The following is a 13,242-nucleotide window of genomic DNA, read 5'->3' as shown; positions in this document are numbered from 1 at the left end:
TATTATACATAATATATAAAATATATAATATACATAATATATATTCCGCATTCCCTTATATCTTTTAAACTTTTATTACTTAATAAATATTCATATATATATATACATATATATATATATATATGAATGCCCACTTCTATTCCTTTTTTTTTTAAATGCTGGACATGAAAACCTCCTAAAACGGTTGTCTGAACCATGAATGGATTGTGTTCTACATAGCTGAAAAACACCAATCTAGAATGGGATCAAACCTCCACCATAAAATCATCCTCTCTTACTTCAATTGTTGCCAAAACAAGAACAAACCCAGAAATTCTATATAAGAAAGCAGTATAATTTAATGGAAAGACTAACAGATTAGAAGAAAACTAAGAAATTTAATCATTCTGTTCTAGCTCTGGTTTTTTCCTTGCTGGGGAAATAAAATACTGTAGTGAAACCTACATAGAAAACAAGACTGAACTGATAATTTTCTTCATTTAAAAAATCAATTTAATATTTGGAATATCCCCATGAGTCATGAAACTATAATGATCCCTTTAAAAGTGACATGCTTATAAAGTAGGAATATATAAGGCTCCTCCAGTGAGTCACAGTTTTTAAAAAAATTCCTTTATATCCTCATTCCTTTATATCTTTTACATTTAAACTTTTATTACTTAATAAAGTTCCATGTGGGAGAGTTTTTAGTTCCTGTCCACACATAACTAAAGGAAAGAAAGATAAAATCTTCTGTACCATCTTTATGCTGCATTTTGTTCTACATTCCAAGTTTTTTTTCCTGGCTTCTTCTTGTCATCTGTTTCCTGTTAAGTATAGCTAGGACCAATCTTCAGAAGCCAAGCTGCCTTGTTGAGAGAGATCAGGAATAAAAAGCCCCAGATTTACTGGAAAAGCTATAATTTGATATTCCTAGATTTTTTCTTAATTACTTACAATAATTGGTGTTAAGAAATCTAACTAGTTACTATTTGGTACTAATTGCCTAGTCTGTTTGCTCAAGGAGGAAGGAGGCAATGTGAAATTTGAATTTATAACTCACATTTTAAGGTGAAACATTAGATATCTTTACAACTGTTATATTTCCAATATAAGACCTCTAAAAAAGAAAAAAATTCTACCTAATGGCTGTCTTCAAGTGTTTTTGTGCTAGGACTTTAACTATATGAAACTTTATTTCAAGCCATGGGCAAAAATTAGAAGCCATTTGGAATTCTTATCCTTCTGCAGAGAATACATTTATAGAGTTAGTTCTTGGTTCAGTGTTAGTCCAAAGACTTTAAATTCCACTTTGGCAATCATGGCTTTGGGACAGAGGGGGAAGTTGGGTAATAAACCCTACAATGTGAATCCAGGTACAAGATCTCCGCCTGTGTAAACTCGGTTATATCTCTTTATAAGTTAAACATGGGTGTAGATCTGTTTCCTGGTTATGGGGGAAGTAAAGACAGGAATTTCAAATGAACAAATGGGTAAAGACAGACCCTAAGTCTTTATTAACAGGACTGGTGGCATGGGATTATAGATTATTCTTAGGTTTTAGGGAAGTTATATGAACTCAATAATTCCCAGTAACCAGTTTGATTATGCAAAATTTGAAACAAATAAAAAAGCTGACATATAAAGGAGGTCTCAGAGAGGTCAAACACTCGCTTTTCTGAGCTTGGCCCTCTGTGCTCACTCTTGCAACACACTTGTTTGGGCTGACACGGGTGCTTGCTGTTTTAAATATAACTCCTCAGTTTTTTTCTTGCCTACTTAAGAAACTTCTCCTTTTACCCAGTCTAGCAACAGTTACTACCATGGCTATGTCTACTATACACCAGGCCCTGTTCCAGCTGCCTTACAAATATGGTAGCTCTTTAAGCCTTACAGCAACCTTTGAGGAAGAAAGGATCTCCCTCCACATTTTGCAGAAGATACTGAGGCACCAAGATACCGAGTTAACCATGTAATGTCAACAAATTCCAGACCCTGTGGCAGCTTAGAGCAGCTTGTGAGTCCCAGCCCCATCCCTGTGTTCCTCACCTGCCCTTCCTCCCTGGCATGGGCACAGGTGTTCCTGCAGTTCTCATCAGGAGGGGAGGGCAGGGGAGCAGGTGGGCAGGGTCAAGAGAAGCAACCCAAGATGGATGAGAATTTGCTTCACTGCCAGAAGTGTGACGTCATTTCTGTTTTGCTGCATTTTGTTAGCACTGTTCTTACTTCCTTTACTAACATACTCTTTTTCAAATCTTCCATTTCAGTCTTCCCTCCTTCTTCTTCTCGGTCTCAGTAGTACTAGACAGTGGGCAGAAGTGACCTCATCAGTCTCTGTCCTTTGGGTGTAGTCTTTCATCCACAAAAAGGATTCAGGGACTCCAAGGATGGAGATCCAAAGTCGCAGGAGGGGGATAAAAAGAGGTGGGGTGGAGTAAAATGAAAGGTGAGGAGTCAGACACAGACACCCTGGCCTGGAAAAGCTGCCATTCTCTAATGAAAAAGCTGTATCAAAACCGTTTTCATGTGTAAAGGCAGGGAAAGTCTGAAGATATATTCAAAGTCAGCTCATAAAATGACACGTAAGAAGTAAACCTGATGAAGAGATGTGAACCAGTTATCCATCATAGGGTAGATGAATAAAAACTACAAGTTCTCCTATCAATAAAAGCATTGCCTAAAATGCATACCCAGCCCTTTAATGTGATATAAAACATGCTACAAATAGCCACTACTCCCAACCCCACCCCTGCCACCCCACTAGGACTCCTCAGACACAATGACTGCTTTATTTGAGTCACTAGAAGAACAACGTTCACTCAAGCTAGAATTTTTCAAACATTCTTGAGATTTGTTAGGCTGGCTTTGCCCCAGAAAAACTGACTAAGATACATTTGAAATGTTGCATTATGTTCGGTAGGCTTCATCCACGAATCTGTTATTAGAAACCCATGTGGTCAGCCCTGTACATTCATGGGTTCTGCATCCTCCGATTCAACCAACTACAGATCAAAAACATTTGAAAAAAAAATGTATGGTTGTGTCTGTACTGAACATGCACATTTTTTTCTTGTCATTATGCACTCAACAATACTGTGTAACAATTGTTTACATAGCATTTACGTTGCATTAGGTATTATAAGTAATCTAGAGATGATTTAAAGTACATGGGCCGGGTGTGGTAGCTCATACTTATAATACTTATAATCCCAACTACTTGGGAGGTGGAGGCAGGAGGACCATTTGAGCTCAGGAGCTCAAGGCTACATGCCTCTGCACTCCAGCCTGGGCAACAGAGTGAGACCCATCTTTAAAAACATAAAAATAAAAAAATAAGTACATGGGAATATTGCATAGGTTATATATAAATGCTGTACCATTTTATATAAGGGACTTGAGCATGCATGGATATCGGGGGGGAGGGTGGTGTCCTGGGACTAATTTCCCAAGGATACCGAGTGACAACAAACTATAGATGCCAAACCAGGTGCTCTGTGAATGAAGAGCTTTCCTCTGAGATGAGGGAAGCAGGGAGAAGATGGAAACTGGGGAAGGCTTTGTGGGAGAGGTGGCAAATGAGCAGGAGCTAGAACAGAATTCAAATGTGGGTTTGGGGAGGAAAGGAGGAAGACACAGCTCAGAAAGAGAAGTCTACAGCCATACCCCCCTGAATGCACCTGATCCTGGCTGATCTCAGAAGCTAAGCAGGGTTGGGCCTGGTTAATACTTGGATGGGAGAAAGAAAAGGAGAAGGGAGGAGTAGGGCAAGGAGCATTTCAGCTGGCTTAAAAGGGTGAAGTGGGCCGGGTGCGGTGGCTCACACCTGTAATCCCAGCACTTTGGGAGGCAGAGGTGGGCGGATCAGGAGGTCAGGAGATCGAGACCATCCTGGCTAACATGGTGAAACCCCATCTCTACTAAAAACACAAAAATTAGCTGGGTGTGGTGGAGCATGCCTGTAATCCCAGCTACTCGGGAGGCTGAAGCAGGAGAATTGCTTGAACCCAGGAGGCGGAGGTTGCAGTGAGCCGACATGGCGCCATTGCACTCCAGCCTGGCAACAGAGCAAGACTCTGTCTAAAAAAAAAAAAAAAAAAAAATGGTGAAGTGGAGGGAGCAGGGAATGAGACATTCCAAGAGACACTACGCAAGAATTTTTTTTAAGCACATAAGAGAAAAAGTTGTGGCTTGAGTGGGGAAATGTCAAATCACTTAGTTTGGCTAGAAGTTAAGGTAAAGGGAAAAGACGGAAAAAAGGAGATCAGAAAGGTTAGCTGTGGTTGAATACTAATAAGAAAAACCAGGATTCAGAAACAGGATGACGATATAACCCATGTCTGCCTGCTGTCCAGTGGCAGTTCGTATGTCCCATTCTGGACATTGTCTTTAGAAACAGCACTTGATAGAGGGTTTATAACACAGAGGTACAAAAAGTAGAAGATGGTGTAAAACAAGACGTATATGCAACATGTTTCTGTCTTGGTGGATCAACATTTAGTCTAAGTTCATTTATTAAGTGCCTGCCCTATTCTAGGCATTACAGCGGGCAGCCCTGAAAGTAGGTTAATACATATATTTAACTAATTCAGCAAACATTAACTTATCACATACTGTGTAGTAGCCCATGGGCAGGATAGGATGCTAAAAAGACTCAGAGATGTTTCAGGTGTAGATCTTCTATCAAAGGGTCAGTAAATATTCCAGTGCAAGCTGGAATCTGGACCTGATGGTGGTGAAAGAGAGTAAAAAAGCCGAGAGTGTTTAAATGCAAACAAAAGTAGATGTATACTGTGCCTCTCCATTTACTGGTCACATGAACTCGACTTGTCTCTAAACCATGTACCAGTGTTTTCTCAGGATCATTTGAGATAACTTATTGACAATGTCAGTCCAGATTAGATGTTCCATCTGTGCAAATTTCCTTTCTCTAGAATCTGTTCGTGTAGCTTTACCAGGACAGGTTAGTTAATGGATGGCTGATTTTTTTTTTCAGGTTTTTTTCTTTTTAGAATACTGAGCTATACTCATAATATGCTTCTTCTCAAAAAGCATTAATTAGGTAGGAGTTCTTAAAAATACTGATCTGGGCCGGGCGCGGTGGCTCACGCTTGTAATCCCAGCACTTTGGGAGGCCGAGGCGGGCGGATCACGAGGTCAGGAGATCGAGACCACGGTGAAACCCCGTCTCTACTAAAAAATACAAAAAAATTAGCCGGGCGTAGTGGCGGGCGCCTGTAGTCCCAGCTACTCGGAGAGGCTGAGGCAGGAGAATGGCGTGAACCCGGGAGGCGGAGCTTGCAGTGAGCCGAAATTGCGCCACTGCACTCCAGCCTGGGCGACAGAGCGAGACTCCGTCTCAAAAAAAAAAAAAAAAAATACTGATCTGATGGCTAAGGGCCATTTAACACATTGCAAATAATGTTGAGGCAGAAGTATCATCCCTAATTGACTGAATATGGTCCTTCTCATGTTCCCCATTATTCCATTAATGGAATAATGGTCTTCCATTATTCTTGACAGGAAAGAACATGGTTCCCACAAGCACTTAAAATACATTCAATTAGGATGACACAGGTATAAGATTATACGGTCCTCTAAAGTAAGAGAAGGAAACCTTAGGTGAGTCCATCCTTGAACTTACTTTGCTTAGAGCACTATGAAAAAGTTATAGAATAAGTTATAGGAAAGGAGCGAAAGAGTCAAATCTGAAATATTAGGTGGATCTTAGGCTGTGGAACAGTATTTTGAACCTGAACTTTTGGGCTTTGTTGCCTACACACTTGGTAGAACATTCTCTTTTGTAGAGAACTGGCTTCTAGTGTTAAAGCCGTCTATGGAAGAGAAATCTGAGTAAGTTACATATCAAAGCCAGCATCTGAATTTGTAGAATTAAAATGTTTCTAAAAAATAGCTTTTTTATTCAAATCTCGTATCTCACTTGATCAAGTTTCTTATCCTTTAAATATAAAGATTCTTATATCCCCTACATATATGTAAACTAATACATAATAATTAGATATTGCATACTGTAAGGAAAGTAATTCTAGATTTACGCTGTTCTGGCTCGGAGATTCGATATCAAAGGGCAGAGCTCTTGTAATTTACTGTGCCTCAGTTTCTGGAACACAGATACAATGAATTCCTCTCCTTACAAGGTTATTCTAACAATGAATTAAAATAATGGCTATGGAAATATTTCAGAAAAAGCATAATGTATTATAAAAATGCAAAGCTGAGATCTATTTACTTCAGCATATATAAAATTCCCCCTAAATAGAGTACATTTTGTTATTCTGAGAAGAGACAGTTTCCTTCTGAACTTCTCCCAGTTTCTTCCTGATACCTCCTGTGTCCTGAAATGCAGACTCTAGTGCAATTGGGCCTCAGAAAGAACTTGACCCTTTACAACGCGAAAGTCACCAAGTGCAATGATTCTAGCCAAAGTGACCCATTTTAAAAGATGACCCATTTCAAAACCCATGAGTTATTACTCAAGCTGTTCTATTTTTGAGAATTAGAAAGTTTTCTTTTCTTTTTTTTTTTTTTACAATCTCACCATTTGAATGTCTTTTATGAAAAGAGAAAACTTATCACCACTTTGATGAAATACAATGTTTCATTTTTTACTTGATAGGGCCTGCACTTTATTTTGAAAATTCTTCTGCACCTTCTGAGTTTTCTCTGGGCAGAGCAGTTATAAGCATCTCTAACTTATCCTCACCTCCCACTTTCTCAGGAACAGCTGCTCTGAGCTTTGGCTTGGGCCTTTGCTGTGATAACACTGGTTCTACCTTAGAGCCTTGCAGGGCCGGGAAGGGTCAGCCTGAGTCAGCCTCCTCCTCAGAGAGTGCTCAGTCAATACTCAGAGCGTGTGCGGGAGGAGAAGGAAGAGTGAGAAGGACAAGCAGGTTAAGTACAGAATGGAAACCTTTCGGGTATTGCATTTAGCTTGCTTTAAAAGCAAAGAGTTGGCCCCAAAAAAGCAGCTTTCACCTCCTCACTTGTGACCAGATAGAAAATCTACCATAAATTTCTTTTAAGAAAGTTATAACGTCAGCTGCTGATCACTAATCACCCCTTCAGAAAGTTCAAGGTGGGATCATTTCGGTGCCACCACTTAATACAACTACCTTCAATCATCCTTTTCTGGGTCAACTTCAGCTTTTCACATTCCTCTCCCATCCCCCACAGGGACCAGGCAAGGTTTCCCAAAATAAAGGCACAGAGGAACAAATCCAATTCTGATGGACGTACTTTCATCAGATAATTACCATAAATACGAGCCTCAGGCCACCACCAGCCACTGTGCGGTTACTACATCGGTGTCCCTTTAACATGATCCATAACCTAAGAAAACCAACACTGGCCAAGAATGTACAGGGTGTAGTCAAGAGTCGAGCTGAAAACTGTTACTTTTACCTATATGGTATCCAAGCAAGCAATTGCCTCTGTCGCATCAGGATTCAAAATGAAATGAGGCAGAGTCAAAGGAAAGAGTGGCCACGACCTCCCCGCCAGGGAGATCTGCGGCTCCAGTCTCCCCGCCTGCCCACTTCCCTGTCCCCATTTCCCCTGCCAGTAACTCGCCGAAAGCGTTCTTAGGCTGGCGGTTTCCTCTTTCCAGCCCGACATGGGCTTTCGACTCGAATTCAGCCCTCCAGCCGGAGGCGGGTGGCCGCAAGCCTGGGGCCCCCGGCCGGCAACCGAATTGGTGGGCGCGGCGTTAGCCTCGCGCCTCCTGCCTCCCGCGCGCGGGCCGGTCCCGCCACCGAGAAGCCGGAGCTCCTTAGGGAGGGGACCCGCCGGCCCCGGGAAGCCGCCCCAACCGGAGGTGCCCGGCCCCCGAGCCTACCTGCCGCACCTGGGCGGCGGCCCGGCCTGGGTCCCAGCCGCCGGCCACTCGCGCGGGCAGGCCGGAGGGAACAAAGGCGCTCCGGGGAGGGGACGAGCCTCCTTCTCCGCCGCGCTTTCGGAGGGCGGGCTGCCGGGGCCCGCGGTGGGAGAGGCCTCCCCGGCTTCCCGGTTTCCCGACTTCCCGGCGCTGGGCCGTGTGCGGTCCGGGTCAGGGCGGCGGGCCCCGAGCCGGTGTCCACGCCAGCCGCGCGCCCCCGGCCCGAGCGCGCGTTCCCACCTGAAGTCCTGGCGCCACCCGCCGGGCGAGGGCCAGCGTGCCCTCACCTCCTCGCCACTCTTCCCCTCCGGAGACCTCGCTCGGCCCGGAGTGGGCAGACTCGGAACCTCCCGCGCCGGAGACCGCGAGCCGCTCGGCAGAGGAGGCGCGGCGGGGCGGGGGCGGGGCGGAGGGGGCGGCCCGCAGCCCCCAGTGCCTGGAGCCCGCGCGGGAGACCCAGGGAGCCCAGCTCGGGGCCGCGGCACGGAGAACGAACCATCCGTGGCCTGGAGACGTATCCCGCCGAGCGGCCAGAACTTTCCCCATTTAGCGATCCGGAAAGGAAGCCAACATTCCCACCCAGAGAGGCCTCGGCCCGCGGAAAGATGCGGCCGCGGCACAGCCGTGTTTTCACCACGTAACTGACCACAGACTAACTCCGCGCGGAACCACCGGCCCAGGGCGCTCCGCCAAGAGGCGGACTGTGCTGGCCTCGCGGGCCCTGCGCCCAGGGCACGCCGCGGTTCCTCCCACACGGGACACCGGTTCTGCAGCGCCGCGGATTAGGATGGTCTTTTCCTTTCCGAGCGGGAGCTCTAAGGCAGGCTCAGGCGGGTCTTGTTAAAAGGTTTCTGGTCACACCACTTATGCCTGGAGCTCTGGGGGCCTCAGTAACAAAGGAAGGAAACTTACAGCAAACTAGGGCTGCACTGTCGCCGTCCGTTTCTAAAATACGAGAGGAGGGGGAAACCCCGCCCCAGGCCAGCTTCCCAGTAACTTTACCTCCAAGTCCAGCTTCATTTCAAGGGCAGTTTCGAGCGAAACTCAAGTCCAAGCCCAGCTCTTTAAACGTCCAAATCGGAGGTCGGCTTTCCTTCCCTCATCGGAGCGAAAGTCGCTGGTCTCAAGAACAAAACTTGCGGGCTCTAAATCTTGGGCGAGGACTGGACAGGCAGCGCTGGACTGGGCTCACTTCCCCGGCGGGATGCGGGCGGGATGCGGGCGGGCCCGGGAGGGGGCGCGAGGCTTCCAGCCGCGCGCCCCGCACCTCTCGGCGTCACGGCCCGAGCCCGGCCCCGCCCGCCAGGCCGCCACCCTCCCGGCGCGTAGGTGAAGGTGATGGGCCCCGCCCCAGTGTGTTTTTGTCCGTAGATGAGAATTCCAGGAAGTGTTTCCCTGCCGCTCTTCAGTTAATTGCGATCACTTACTCAGATGGCCAACTGGAAGCCAGAGTGCACATGAATGTCCTCTTTGAGCTATTTTCCTCCTTTAGAATACTTCATGCAGGTAACCAGACCATATCGAGAGATGCGGACTTCTACCCAACGAGAGAGATTATAAATGAATCCTGTATGCGCTCGATTTCTTGTTCCCCACATGTTGTTAGACCTCTCCCTAAAGTCACAAAACATTTAACGGAGATAATATTTTGAGCGATTCTGTTATTGTACATATTTCAGAACATGACAGAAAAGCAAAAGATTAACCCAAATACTTTAGTAAAATAAAAGCTTTGAGTTTGTTGTAAAAGGAACAAGACAGATAATGAGTTAAATGTATGATTGTCAAATCAGGGTTTAAAACAGTGGGGCCAGCAGGCACGGTGGCTCACTCCTGTAATCCCAGCACTTTGGGAGGCTGAGCTGCGGGAGGATTGCTTGATCCCAGAAGTTAGAGACCAGGCTGGCCAACATAGCAAGACCCCGTCTCTAAAAGAAAACACACACACACAAAATGAAAACTGTAAACATTGTACTTGTTGATTCAAACTAGATTTTTAGGAAGTTTTTTAATTGCTTTCCTTACGCCGGTCAGCGTCTTTTAAATCATGCAGTTCTTTTCATATGCTACCTACACAGGGCATGGCCCAGCATCTCCTAGACTGTGGCACTGCATGTACATCAGACCACAGACAGAAATATTTACATATGTGATTTGCAAAGAAGTCACTGACAGTGACCCACAAATAAGCTGATTCATTGTTAATACAGCACTAATCACATACCTTCTCTAATAAAATGCTAACTGAAATCCCACATGCATTTCCCCCAGCCATCACATGTGTATGTCGTACATCTGTACAAATATTCAATTACAATTATATTCCTTTCAGATCATTTGGAGCTAGGTCCATGTGTCAGTATACATATGTTCCACATACATGAGCACATAGAACTGTACCCACGAGAAATACAAACTGACCGAAATAGTGGTAGACACACATACAAATCACATATTCACATCATACTAGATACAGATAAACACACCAGATAGATAAATGGTTTCAAAAGTATGTCTGGAGATTGGAGATACGATGCAAGTTTTTTGGTGGTAGGAGGGAGAGATGAGAGGGTGTGAAGGAGAGATGGGCAAGGTCAAGTAGTCCAGAATGCCCACTCTGGGATCCACACAAGCTCAGGTCACACATGCGAGGGGACAGGGAAGTCCCCTTTGCTTGTTTGGGAAGATTTCCTAGAGCAGCCTGGCTTCCTGTCCCACCCAGAGAGAGGGGAAGAGAATGACAGATTTGATGGTATTGATGGTGCTATGCTCAGTTACTTTTATCAAGAGGGAGTGCATGAAGATATTGAGATCTGTTAGAAATAAACTTAGGTAATAATAATAATGCTGATTTGGCCAGCGTGAAGAAGGAGGACCGTGTTGGCATGCTTTCCTTATCCAAGTAGCAGCTGGTAAGCAGAGAGCCCTGTGATTAGATCTATACATGACTTTGGAATGACCAAAATCTGCATGTTAGACTTGGCAGGGATAGATAAGGCACAGAAAGAGCAGAGGAGTAGCAGAGTAGCAGATTTAGGAGAGATGATCACTAATGATGCACATGCATCATTAGTAGTGGGGAGGGAAGAGTAAACCCTGAGTACAAGAGAACCTGGGAGATGGTGGGAGCAACAGGGGCCCAAGGAAGAGGCCCGTGTTACTAAAATCATGAAAGGAGAAGCAGGTCTGATAACCGAGTGGCTTAACACAGCTGAAGCGTAGCAGCACAGTGTCAGGCTTGACCTGTTTAGCGAAATTTGTCTTTCTGGATTCTGTTAGACCAGATTTCCTCACAGGCCCTATAGGGAACCTGTCCTGTGAATCTGTGAATTCAAACACATCAGGGGCCATGTATTCTGAAGCAGGCCAGTGTTCATTCTAGGCCTGGGCTGTTAGAGAGACTCCGGTTGGATCCTGACCTGGCTTCCTACACAGGATCTCTGGCAAGTTACCAAACTTCTCTGTGCCCACAGTAATACCTGCCTGCAAGGGTGGGTGAGGATTAGTGCAATCTCAATGATGGGTGGAGTGCTGAGCTCAGAGCCTGGGCTATCCCAATGGGGCAGATGAATGGTCGGTGTCCTCAAGCCCATCACAGGTTACAGAAAGATCCTGTCACCTGGCAGAGGTAGGCTCATGCTGTGTCCTATCGTCGTGCTGTAAAGGATCTGCTGTGTTTCACACCTCTGGGAATTTCATATCTGTTGATACAGCATCACCATTCAGACAACGCCCTATCTCCTTGGCTCTGCCGCCTCTTTCTCTGTCTACCGGCCACCTCCCACCACACGCAGCCCTCCTTGGTGTTCTTTTCTCTGCACACATGCTCCTTGCTGATCTCACCCATTGTCTTTAATCTTGACTTACATTTCGTTCTTTTTTTTTTTTTCTTTTTTTGAAACGAAGTCTCACTCTGTCACCCAGGCTGGAGTACAATGGCACGATCTCGGTTCACTGCAACCTCTGCCTCCGGGGTTCAAGTGACTCTCCTGCCTCAGCCTCCCGAGTAGCTGGGATTACAGTCGTACGCCACCACACCTGGCTAATTTTTTATATTTTTGGTAGAGATGGGGTTTCACCATGTTGGCCAGGCTGGTCTTGAACTCCTGACTTCAAGTGATCCGCCCGCCTCGGCCTCCCAAAGTGCTGGGACTACAGGCGTGAGCCACTGCTCCCAGCCCATCCTGATTTATAGTTCTAGCCCAGATTCTCAGTTTCAACCTTAAGTGTCTTAGGTATGTCACATCGTCTTCAGCTTAATATGTCTAAAATGGGATGTATAAATATGGGATTGGGAAATGGCTAATGGACAGGACTTGAATGCCCCAAAAGCCAGAATCCTCCTTCTTCTCACCAGTGACCCAGCCCAGGGTGTTATGTGTCAGTAACAGTCAGTGGTATTTTGTCACTGTATAAGTTATATGTTTTTTGCCTCAACTAGCTGTGGGGAGGGGAAAAAAGTTGTATATCTGTTTTCCCAACTACTTTGAAAGTCTTCAGATCTCTTGTGGGTGAACACCATGCCCTGCTCTTCTCTGAGTCCCTCAAAGACCCCCCATCTCCTTGCCACCCTCACAATAATGCCTGTCACAGAATGAATGCCTGGTAACTGCAGGTTGAACTGAATTTTTGCATAGCACTTCCACACTCATCAATTGTTCAAACTTTTGTTCCAAGAATCCCATCCGTAGTACAGTGGCCCTGTGTACTTCTCCTTTGATGCCACCAAGGCCCAAAAGCTGACGCTGGAGACACACTAGCTCTTTCCTGCAGCTCCTGCTACTGCTTCCGCGGCCTGGAACCCTTCAGCATCCTCCCTCAATTCCAGGGCCTCGGCAGTTTGATGAAACCATACTAGGTACACCCAGAACTGGAAGATGAAGGGAAGTGACAGCACAAGGAGGCACTCACCCGCAGGCCACTCTGAGAACCCGGTTTCTTCCATTTTCTTCTACTCTGCACGCGGGAGAGGCCTCCTGGAACTGATCATCTCCTTCACACCAACACATAAGGAAATCTCTTATGTGCCATCTAACACTCAGTGGGGCCTGACAGGGACAGGGACAGTCTCGGAGGGACAGGCCCTGCTGGCTGGGACCCTTCCTGGTCCAGTAGAGCTGTGCTGTCAACCCTCCAACAGCCCCTGTGAAAATGGCCTGATACCAGCCCCTGGCAGTGAGTCTCTCAGCATTTCTTCTCCTTTTCCCACCAGCAGATCAGACACACACTCCACACTCCCGGAAGCATACAGGGTTCTGTGCAGGTCCCAGAGGGCTGCCTCGAACTCAGCTCTTTCTCTCCTACTCAGGAGGGCACATGCAAATTGAGTGAGGGAGTGACATTTTTGTAGGAACAATCTTGAGTGCTGATTA

At 45.9% G+C, this 13,242-nt stretch overlaps 2 protein-coding genes across 5 annotated transcripts in view; one reads left to right on the top strand and one right to left on the bottom strand.

Moving 5' to 3' along the window:
* B3GNT5 (UDP-GlcNAc:betaGal beta-1,3-N-acetylglucosaminyltransferase 5) overlaps positions 1-7,749 on the bottom strand; it is a 20,465-nt gene extending 12,716 nt beyond the window's left edge. The window contains exon 1 of one of the 2 annotated variants that reach the window (XM_058427095.1): positions 7,251-7,749. The gene's annotated coding sequence lies outside the window, so the exon portion shown is untranslated. Of the gene's footprint in view, positions 1-4,590; positions 4,952-7,250 lie in introns of those variants that run through there. The other variant, XM_032171723.2, reaches the window with a different exon arrangement.
* Positions 1-13,242, top strand: part of MCF2L2 (MCF.2 cell line derived transforming sequence-like 2) — a 253,611-nt gene that overhangs the window by 169,933 nt on the left and 70,436 nt on the right. The window lies entirely within an intron of this gene.

This window comes from Hylobates moloch, unplaced genomic scaffold (assembly GCF_009828535.3).
Source record: "Hylobates moloch isolate HMO894 unplaced genomic scaffold, HMol_V3 SCAFFOLD_13, whole genome shotgun sequence".
NCBI classification, from domain to species: domain Eukaryota; kingdom Metazoa; phylum Chordata; class Mammalia; order Primates; family Hylobatidae; genus Hylobates; species Hylobates moloch.
Note: the sequence above shows the minus strand (reverse complement) of the source record. Positions and strands in the feature narration are given on the sequence as shown.